The sequence below is a fragment of the Muscardinus avellanarius genome, assembly GCF_963383645.1.
Source record: "Muscardinus avellanarius genome assembly, chromosome: 9".
Lineage (NCBI taxonomy): Eukaryota > Metazoa > Chordata > Mammalia > Rodentia > Gliridae > Muscardinus > Muscardinus avellanarius.
In genome coordinates, this window is record NC_137795.1 from 38,928,132 (window position 1) to 38,937,611 (window position 9,480).

At 43.9% G+C, this 9,480-nt stretch overlaps 1 pseudogene across 1 annotated transcript; it reads right to left on the reverse strand.

Annotated features, from left to right (window-relative positions):
• Positions 1-2,019: 2,019 nt before the first annotated feature.
• On the reverse strand, positions 2,020-3,475 carry LOC308266702 (Y-box-binding protein 1-like; annotated as a pseudogene). Its single transcript has one exon. The product of its transcript is annotated as a Y-box-binding protein 1-like (transcript).
• Positions 3,476-9,480: the final 6,005 nt, after the last annotated feature.

Consider the following 9,480-nt stretch of genomic DNA (forward strand, 5'->3'; position numbering starts at 1 on the left):
TTTGGAGCCTGTTCTGTCTGTCTTAATACCTTCCTAAATTGTACTTCTCTGTATATCTAGTCAACGCTGCTGCCAAACTCAAAGTATTTAAGGAAATTTAAAAAAAAAATGAACCTGAACTAAAGGACTGAAATCAGTATGCAATACATAGCAAAGTCGGTAGGGAGAAAAATAGGTAATTATATTCAGTTTTAGTAATGATGAAGATGGCAATGATGACGGTGACTGTAATACTAATGGCCCACTTATAACATTCCTCCTACAACAAGATGCAAACTATGTTATGTCTGGGTTCTCTATTCCATTGGTCTGTATGTCTGTCTTAATGTTAGTACTACACTGCTTTGATGACTATCGTTTTGTGATATGCTTTGAAATCAGTAAGTGGAATATCCAGCTTTGTTCTTTTTGAGGTTGTTTGGGCTATTGGATCTTTGAGAATCCATATGAATCTTAGGTGATATTTTTTATTTCTGCAAAAAATATTTTGAAAGGTAAAGCTGGGCATGGTGGCGCAGGCTTGTAATCCCCGCGCTTGGGAGGCTGAGACAGGAGGATCGCACAGCTTCGAAGCCAGCCTCAGCTACTGAGTGAGGCTCTCAGCAACTTAGTGAGACCCTGTTTCCAAATAAAGAATAAAAAAATAGGTCTGGGAGTATAGCCCAGAGGTTGAAAGCCTCTGGGTTCCACCCCTAGTGCCACACACACTAAAAAGATTTTGATAGGGGCTATGTTGGGTGAACTATGCTAATCACTCTAGACATATTATGTCGTATATTGCTTATGACACCTGCTATGGTTTGGATATGGTATAACCCCTATGGGTCCATTCATTGGTAGCTTGGTACCCAGTATGGTGATGTTGGGAGGTAGTGGAATCTTAAAAAGGCAAAGCATAGTGGGAGACGGCTGGTCACTGGGGGTGGGGTGTTACCCTTGGAAAGGGTTCATGTAAGCTGGGTATGTTGGCACACACTTGTAATCCCAGTTTGTGAGAGACTGAGACAGGAAGATTATAGGTTTACAGCTAGCCTCAGCAACTTAGCGAGGCCCTCTGCAACTTAGGGAGACCAGTGTCAAAATTAAAAATAAAAATAGGCCATGCGTGGTGGCGCACGCTTGTAATCCCCGCACTTGGGAGGCGGAGACAGGAGGATCGCGCAGGTTCAAAGCCATCCTCGCTGGCTTAAGAGATCCTGTTTCCAAATAAAAATATAAAAATAGGTCTGGGAGTGTAGCCCGGAGGTAGAAGGGCTTCCAGGAACCCCAGTACCACCAAAAAATAAAAATAAATAAAATAACTAAATAAAATAAAAATAGGACTGAAGATAGAGCTCAGAGGTAGAATGCCTCTGGGTTAAACCTACAGCGCGTGCGCGCACACACACACACACACACACACACACACACACAGAATTAATGTAGTTCTCATAAGACTCTGGTTTTCATAAAAGAGCAAGCATGATCCCTGGCTTCCTGGCTCAGGATGTGATTGCTCTTGCAGGCGCTCCTGCCACTCAAATGCCATCAGCCACTGAAATGGCTCGCACCATAGGCCAGAAGAAAAATGGTGCTGCCTTCCCCTCTCCCAATTTTTTGCACTCTTCCTTCCCAACTTGGGCCAGCAGAATGGCTCCTACACAGAAGGGTGGCAAGAAGAAGAGCCATTCTTCCATCAATGAAGTGGTGACCCAAGACTACACCATCGATATTCACAAGTGCAACCCTGGAGTAGGCTTCAAGAGTGCACCTCTTGGGTACATCGGGAATTCGCCATGAAGGAGACAGGGACTCCAGATGTGCGCATTGACACCAGGCTCAATGAAGCTGTCTGGACCAAAGGAATAAGGAATGTTCCATATCGTATTTGTGTGTGATTGTCCAGAAATGTAATGAGGATGAAGATTCACCAAACAAACTACACTTTGGTAACCTATGTCTTTGTTACCAAGTTCCAAAATCCAAAATGTGGATGAGAATTAACTGCTGATAGTCAAATAGTCTTTTTTGTTTGTTTGTTTTGCGGTCCTGGGAATGGAACCCAGGGGCATTCTACCTCCAAGCTACAGCCTCCAGCCCTATTTTTCAGTCTTTTTATTTTTTTTTTTTTTATTATTTAAGACCTTTATTAACAGATGCTTGCAGTTTGTTGACTTTTTTGAAAAAATCAAGTTGTAAACTTTTATTACAAATTAAAAATGAAGTTCTTAAAAATCTCAACTTGACCAGATATGAAACAATTTAAAAACCTTTAAAGGTGTATTGAGAAAAAACAGGCTTTTTTTTTTAAAAAACACGTTTGTCATTACCAAAAAGAGACATCTTTAGGTAAAAATAATAAAAACCCCATGCTGCATAGATAATGCAGATAGTTCTAGTTATCTGGTCAGCGGGCAAAAAGCAAGCACTTAAGGTCTTCAGCTCCAATCTTTTGTTCATTTCTTATTGCTGGAATTTCATTTTCATTTCTTGTTGGATGACTAAACCGGATGATGGTAGAGATGGTAAGCCGGCATTTACTCAGCCCCGCCCTGCTCAGCCTCGGGAGCGGACGAATTCTCAGCTGGTGGATCGGCTGCTTTTGTCTCTTTGCCATCTTGTGGTTTAGGGTTTTCTGGGCGTCTGCGCCGGTACCGACGTTGAGGTGGCTGCTGACCTTGGGTATCATCTCCTTGATTTTCTTTATCCTCTTCGTTGCCGTCCTCTCTAGGCTGTCTTTGGCGAGGAGGGCCCCTGCAATATCGTGTGGTCTGTAACCCCGATACATATTCTGTCTCACTGGTCTACCTTGTTCTCCTGCACCTTGGTTGTCAGCACCCTCCATCACTTCTCCTTGCACAGGAGGGTTGGAATACTGTGGTCGACGCCCATAGGGTCTCCGCATGTAGTAAGGGGGGAACCTTCGCCTGCGGTAGGGCCGGCGTTGTTGGGCCTGGCCTTCGGGAGCGCTCTCCGATCCCTCGTTCTTTTCCCCACTCTCACTATTCTGGTAATTCTGCTGGTAATTGCGTGGAGGACCCCTACGACGTGGATAGCGTCTATAATGGTTATGGTCTGCTGCATATTTACTGCCTTGAACTGGAACTCCACCAGGGCCTGTAACATTTGCTGCCTCCGCACCCTTTTCTCCTTCAACAACATCAAACTCCACAGTCTCCCCCTCTCCTACACTGCGAAGGTACTTCCTGGGGTTATTCTTCTTTATGGCAGTCTGGTGTACAAATACATCTTCCTTGGTGTCATTCCTGTTGATGAAACCATATCCGTTTCTTACATTGAACCATTTTACTGTTCCCAAAACCTTCGTTGCGATGACCTTCTTGTCCCCGCCGGCAGGCGCCGCCTATGTGAGGCCGCCCGGGCCGCCGCTCCCTGCGCCGCTGCCCGTGGTGCCGGGCTTGGTGTCGGCGGCGCTAAGGGCGGGGGCGGCGGGGGGGGCGGCGGGCGGCTGCTGGGTCTCGGCCTCGCTGCTCATGGTTGCGGTGATGGTGACTGGGGCCGGCTGCGGCAGCTGCGGCTCCTCCCGGGGTGTGATGGTAACTAGGCCGGCGGCGGCGGTGGGGCTGCTCAGGGCTCTCTGGGGTCCGCTCTCCGCTCCCGCTACCGATCGAACTTCTTTTTATTTTTTGAAACAGAGTCTCACTGAGTTGCAAAGGGCCTCACTAAGTAGCTGAGGCTGTCTGCAAACTGAGTCCTCTGGTCCTTACCTCCCAAATGCTTATATTACTAGCATGCACCACCACACCTGGCTTCAAATAAAGTTTTAAAACTGCAAAAAAAAAAAAAAAAAAGGATCTTGGATTTTTCAGTCTTCTAAACTGTGAGTTGCAAAACATCTTTTTATCCATTACTCAGCTTTAGGTACTTCATTAAAGCAGTGGAAAACTAATATAGCACCCTTTAGCGTTGGTACTAACATTATTAGTTGTAAAATATACCTAAGAGCTGGGCATGATCGTGCACACCTGTAATTCCTGTACTTGGGAGGCTGAGGCAGGAGGATCACGAGTTAGAGGAAAACCTTAACAAATAGTGAGACTCTCAACCTATTGAGATCCTGTTTCCAAATAAGAAATCAAATCAGCCTGGGGCTGTAACTAGAAGGTAGAATGGGTTCAATCTCCACTAGCATGCGTGCACACACACACACACACACACACACACACACACACACACACACAAATACACCTAAGAAAATGGAGGCATATAAATGTTAAAATAGTTTGCTCATGCTCACACAAATAGCGAGAGAGGATCAGTATTTGTACAGAGACAGTTGAGTCCAAATACCATCTACTTAATCATGATCTTGTATAGCCTCCCCACTGATGCTCTGGGAAACCTAAAAAGTGTCTGTGCAGCCGGGCGTGGTGGCGCATGCTTGTAATCCCTGCGCTTGGGAGACAGAGGCAGGAGGACCGCGCAGGTTCGCAGCCAGCCGCGCTGGCTTAAGAGACCCTGTTTCCAAATACAAAGTATAAAATAGGTCTGGGAGTGTAGCCCGGAGGTAGAAGGGCTTCCAGAAACCCCAGTACCACACACACATACAAAAATTGTGTCTGTGTTTCTACTGTACAAGGGTGCGTGAAGCACAGTCTACGAGTTGTTTATCAACATCCATTCTCTTTCTTTATAATGAGTTCTGAGTCTAGGTTGGCCATGGTAAGCACATGTCCCAGAATAATTTGCAGTTAAGTGTGGCTATTAAATATGATCTGTGAGCCGGGCGTGGTGGCGCACGCTTGTAATCCCAGCATTCGGGAGGCTGAGACCGGAGGATCGTGGTTCGCGGACAGCCTCAGCTACTTAGTGAGGCCCTCCACAACTTAGTGAGACCCTGTTTCAAAAAAAAGAAGAAAAAATAGGACAGAGGGTGTAGCTCAGAGGTCAAATGCCCCTGGGTTCCATCACCAGACCCGCCAAAAAAAAAAAAAAATATATATATATATAATATGTGCAAAAAGGTATAAATGGACCCCCCCCCCCCCACGAGCTGTATGTCCTATGTGGGGATAGCCTTGCGGCTCTGCTGCTCTGTACCACCAAGACTGTGATCGGAGAGACAAACAGACTTTTGGTTAATCCATGCATCCTTGGATCTCTTTCACAACAGTACAGCGTAAACTTTAGAAACTTATCCAAGAATAGAATATCACTACATTATATAACTTCTAATGCTTGCTGATATTTCTTTGGTAACTTTCTTGGTGATTTTTTTTTTTTTTTTGTAGTGGGTATTGAACCCATGATTGTCCTACCTCTGATCTATCTTCCTGGCTCTGTTTATTTATTTATTTTTATTTTAAAATAGGGTCTCACTAACTAAATTGCTAAGCCTCGCCTCAAACCTGTTATCCTCCTGTCTCAGCCTCCTAAGTAGTGGGATTAGGCATGTGCCACCAAGCCTGGCTTCTTTGTGATTTTTAAATCGTACTTCTAGCCGGGCGTGGTGGCGCAGGCTTGTAATCCCAGCATTCGGGAGGCTGAGACCTGGAGGATTGCGGTTCGCGGACAGCCTCAGCTACTTAGTGAGGCCCTCTGCAACTCAGTGAGACCCAGTTTCAAAATAAAGATTAAAAAATAGGGCAGGGGGTATAGCTCGGGGTCAAAAGCCCCTGGGTTCCATCCCTAGACCCGCAAAAAAACAAACAAACAAAAAATAAATCGTACTTCTTAGCTGAGTGTGGTGTTTATAATCCCAGTACTTGGGAGGCTGAGACGGGAGACTCAGGTTCAAAGCCAGCCTTGGCAATTTAGTGAGGCTCTCAGCAACCTAGGAAAAGCCTGTTTCCAAATTTAAAAAAATCAAAATCAGGCAGGGTATAGCCTGGAGGTACATTTCCTCTGGGTTCAATCCCTAGTACAAAAAAAATCATATTTCCCGACCTAGTCCCTTTTTATGAAAAGATTGGCACTGAGCTGTTGACATTAGAGCACGTGTTTTGAGTTTCTTTCCCAATAGTAATAATGAACGCTCATATGACCATCTGCTTATGGAAGTATCTAACTAAAGCTGGGGATTTGGCCCCAGGACCACGGATAGGGCCTGGTCAACTGAGTCATCCCAGCGCTGACATCAGCCTGGAAACCAAGATCGGCTCTGATCAACCGGTGTTGTACGTACCCATGTGGTTCACTCGCTCCACACAGCGCGCCATGCTGGGCTCTCCTAGTGACTCACACATAGAAGTTAAAGATTTGATGGTTGAAATTCATTGCTCAGGTGTAAGTTTCATCAGGTATCAGTCAGAGACATCTTTAGGAAGGATGTATTTGGAGTCGCTCATATGAATATGGGCATTTGGGGATTTTTTTAAATTAAGGAAATCTTCAAACATATTCATAAGGAGAGAGACTAGTGTGATGAGCATTCACATCCATGAATATTTTCATATAGATAAAATCGAGTTAAAAAGAACATCAAGGGCAGCTTTGAAGAAGATAAGAATTTTAAAGAGAACAAAGAAGTGTATGATGAAAGGGAGGGATCATGCTCAAATGTTCTTTGTAAAATGGACAATGGGACGTCAGGTTACCTTGCCCTGGGAACATTCTTGATACCACCTGCAAGACTAAGAATTATTCACAGTAAAAATAGTTAATGTTTATTGACTCTTTCCTATAGATTGAGCACTATTTTTTACAAAATTTTAAAGTAGCCCTTATTATCCAGTTCTGTAGATAAAAAGATTGAGGCTTTTAAAAGTTTAAGTTAACTTTCTTCAAGTTCCAGACAGGTAAAAAACAGTAGTAGAGACAAGATTTGAACCCAGAACCTTTGACTCAAGAGCTTATATACTTAGCAACACGCCTGTGTTTATTCAGTCTAGTTCATGGGCTTTTTTTTTTTTTTTTTTCTCAGAATCATTTGGGGACACTAATGAAAAAGGCAGACTTCTCATCCTCACTGTTACAGTTTGAATTTGGAATGGGCCCAGAACCTCTTGTGTGAGGAAACACAGTGTCGAGAGGTGGAAAGATTAGATGAGGGGGGCCCTGACCGCATCAGGAGATTAATTCATTTGGTGGATTAATACTATGAACGTACTACTGGGAAGTGGAGAAACCTATAAGGTGGGGGTGGAGGCGGGTGGAGGGGCGTGGCCTTGGACACCATCAGGGTCCCTCACCCCTTTCTCTCTCTCTCTTTCTGCTTCTTGGCTTCCATCAGTTGAGTAGTTTTCCTCTGCCAGACACTTCCCATGATGCTCGGCCTCACCTCGGGCCCAGAGCAATGGAGATGAGTGACCATGGACTGAATCCTCTGAAATCATGAGCCAAGTAAATCTTTCCTCCTCTAAGTTGTTCTTGTCAGGTAGTTTGGTTAATGGACAAACACACTCACCCTAACCTGCTTAACAAGGCTGAGAAGTGGTGAAAACTATAGAAGGGAGGCGTGGCCGGAGGAAGTAGGTCACGGTGTGAAGTCTAAGAACATTCGTTTGAGACAAAGTAAGTCCATTAAAGTTTGAGAGGTGTCATCTCCATAAAGTCTTTTTTTTTTTTTTTTTTGGTGGTACTGGGGTTCCTGGAAGCCCTTCTTCCTCCGGGCTACACTCCCAGACCTATTTTTACATTTTTATTTGGAAACAGGGTCTCCTAAGCCAGCGCGCGCGGCTGGCTTCGAACCTGCACGATCCTCCTGTCTCTGCCTCCCAAGCGCGGGGATTACAAGCGTGCGCCACCACGCCCGGCCTCCATAAAGTCTTTGATTTTTTCTTAATCTATACCTTTACTTATCAGATGTTTAGAAATACAGTTTCTTACTGCTTTCTCGTTCTCTCTTCCAGTCGCAGTTCTCTCTCTGGATCTGTGTTTTCAGTATCCTCAAATTCAACCAACCGAGGATAAAAAATATTCAGAAAAGAAAAGTGCACCTGTATTGAATACATACACTTTTTTGGTCATTATTTCCTAAAAAATGTAGTATAACAATGATTTACATAGTATTTACATTGTATTAAGTATTATAAGTAACCCAGAAGTAATTTAAAGTATATAAGAAGAAAAGAATGGAATATATAAGAAGATATATTTAGATACAGTGAAGCATCTATGGCTTTGGGTATCCTGGAGGAGTCCTGTAGCAGATGGCTCATGGATACTGAGGAATAATTGTACATCTCTTCTTTATAAATTATTCTTTGCAATCTAATACATCAAGACCATTAATCTGAATACTATAGATTTGCACAAATAAAAAAAATTTAAAATCCCCTGGATGTATGCACTCTACTTCACCTTTGAGAGCACTGCTGTACAGAAAATACTATATAAAATTTGGGGGGGGGCACTAGAGATAGAACCCAGGGGCATTCTACCTCTGAGCTATACCCCAACCCTATTTATTATTATTATTATTATTATTATTATTATTATTATTATTAATAGTAGTAGTAGTAGTACGGGGGTGGGGGGAACCCAGAGGCTTTCTACCTCTGGGCTATACTCCCAGACCTATTTTTTAATATTCTATTTGGAAACAGGGTCTCACTAAGTTGCTGAGAGCCTCACTAAGTAGCTGAGGCTGGCTTCAAACCTGTGCAATCCTCCTGTCTCAGCCTCCCAAGCGCGGGGGTTACAAGCATGCGCCACCATGCCCAGCTCTATTTTTTATTATTTTTAAACAGGGTCTCACTTAGTTGCAAAGGGCCTCACTAAGTAGTAGCTGAGGCTGTCCTCGAACCGCGATATTTCTGTCTTAGCCTCCCAAAAGCTGGGATTACAAGCGTGTGCCACACCCGGCTTATATGAATTTTTAACTATATATTATCTTGTCACAAATATCAGCAGTCAAACTGGAATTAACCCTAAGAGGGGAATTAAAAGTCAGAAAATTTCACACACACACACACACACACACACACACACACACACTAATTCACATTACTGACTTTGTGTGTGTGTGTGTTTTTGAGGATTGAACCTAGAGGTGTTCTACCTCTGAACTATACCTATAGCCTTATATTATTTTTCATTTTGAAACGGGGTCTCACTAAGTTGCTGAAGCTGACTTCAAAATTGCAATCCTTGCTGGGCGTGGTGGTGCATGCTTGTAATCCCCACACTTGGGAGGCTGAGACAGGAGGATCGCGCAGGTTCGAAGCCAGCCTCAGCTGCTTAGTGAGGCTCTCAGCAACTTAGTGAGACCCTATTTCCAAATAAAATATAAAATGGGTCTGGGAGTATAATCCGGAGGTAGAAAGCCTCTGGGTTCCACCCCAGTACCACCAAAAAAATAAAAAAATAAAAAAATAAAAAAATAAAAAAAAAAGAACCGGGCGTGGTGGTGCACACTTGTAATCCCCGCGCTTCGGAGGCAGAGACAGGAGGATCGCGCAGGTTTGAAACCAGCCGCGCGCTGGCTTAGGAGACCCTGTTTCCAAAATAAAAAAATGTAAAAATAGGTCTGGGAGTGTAGCCTGGAGGTAGAAGGGATTCCAGGAACCCCAGTACCACAAAAAATAAAAATAAAAATAA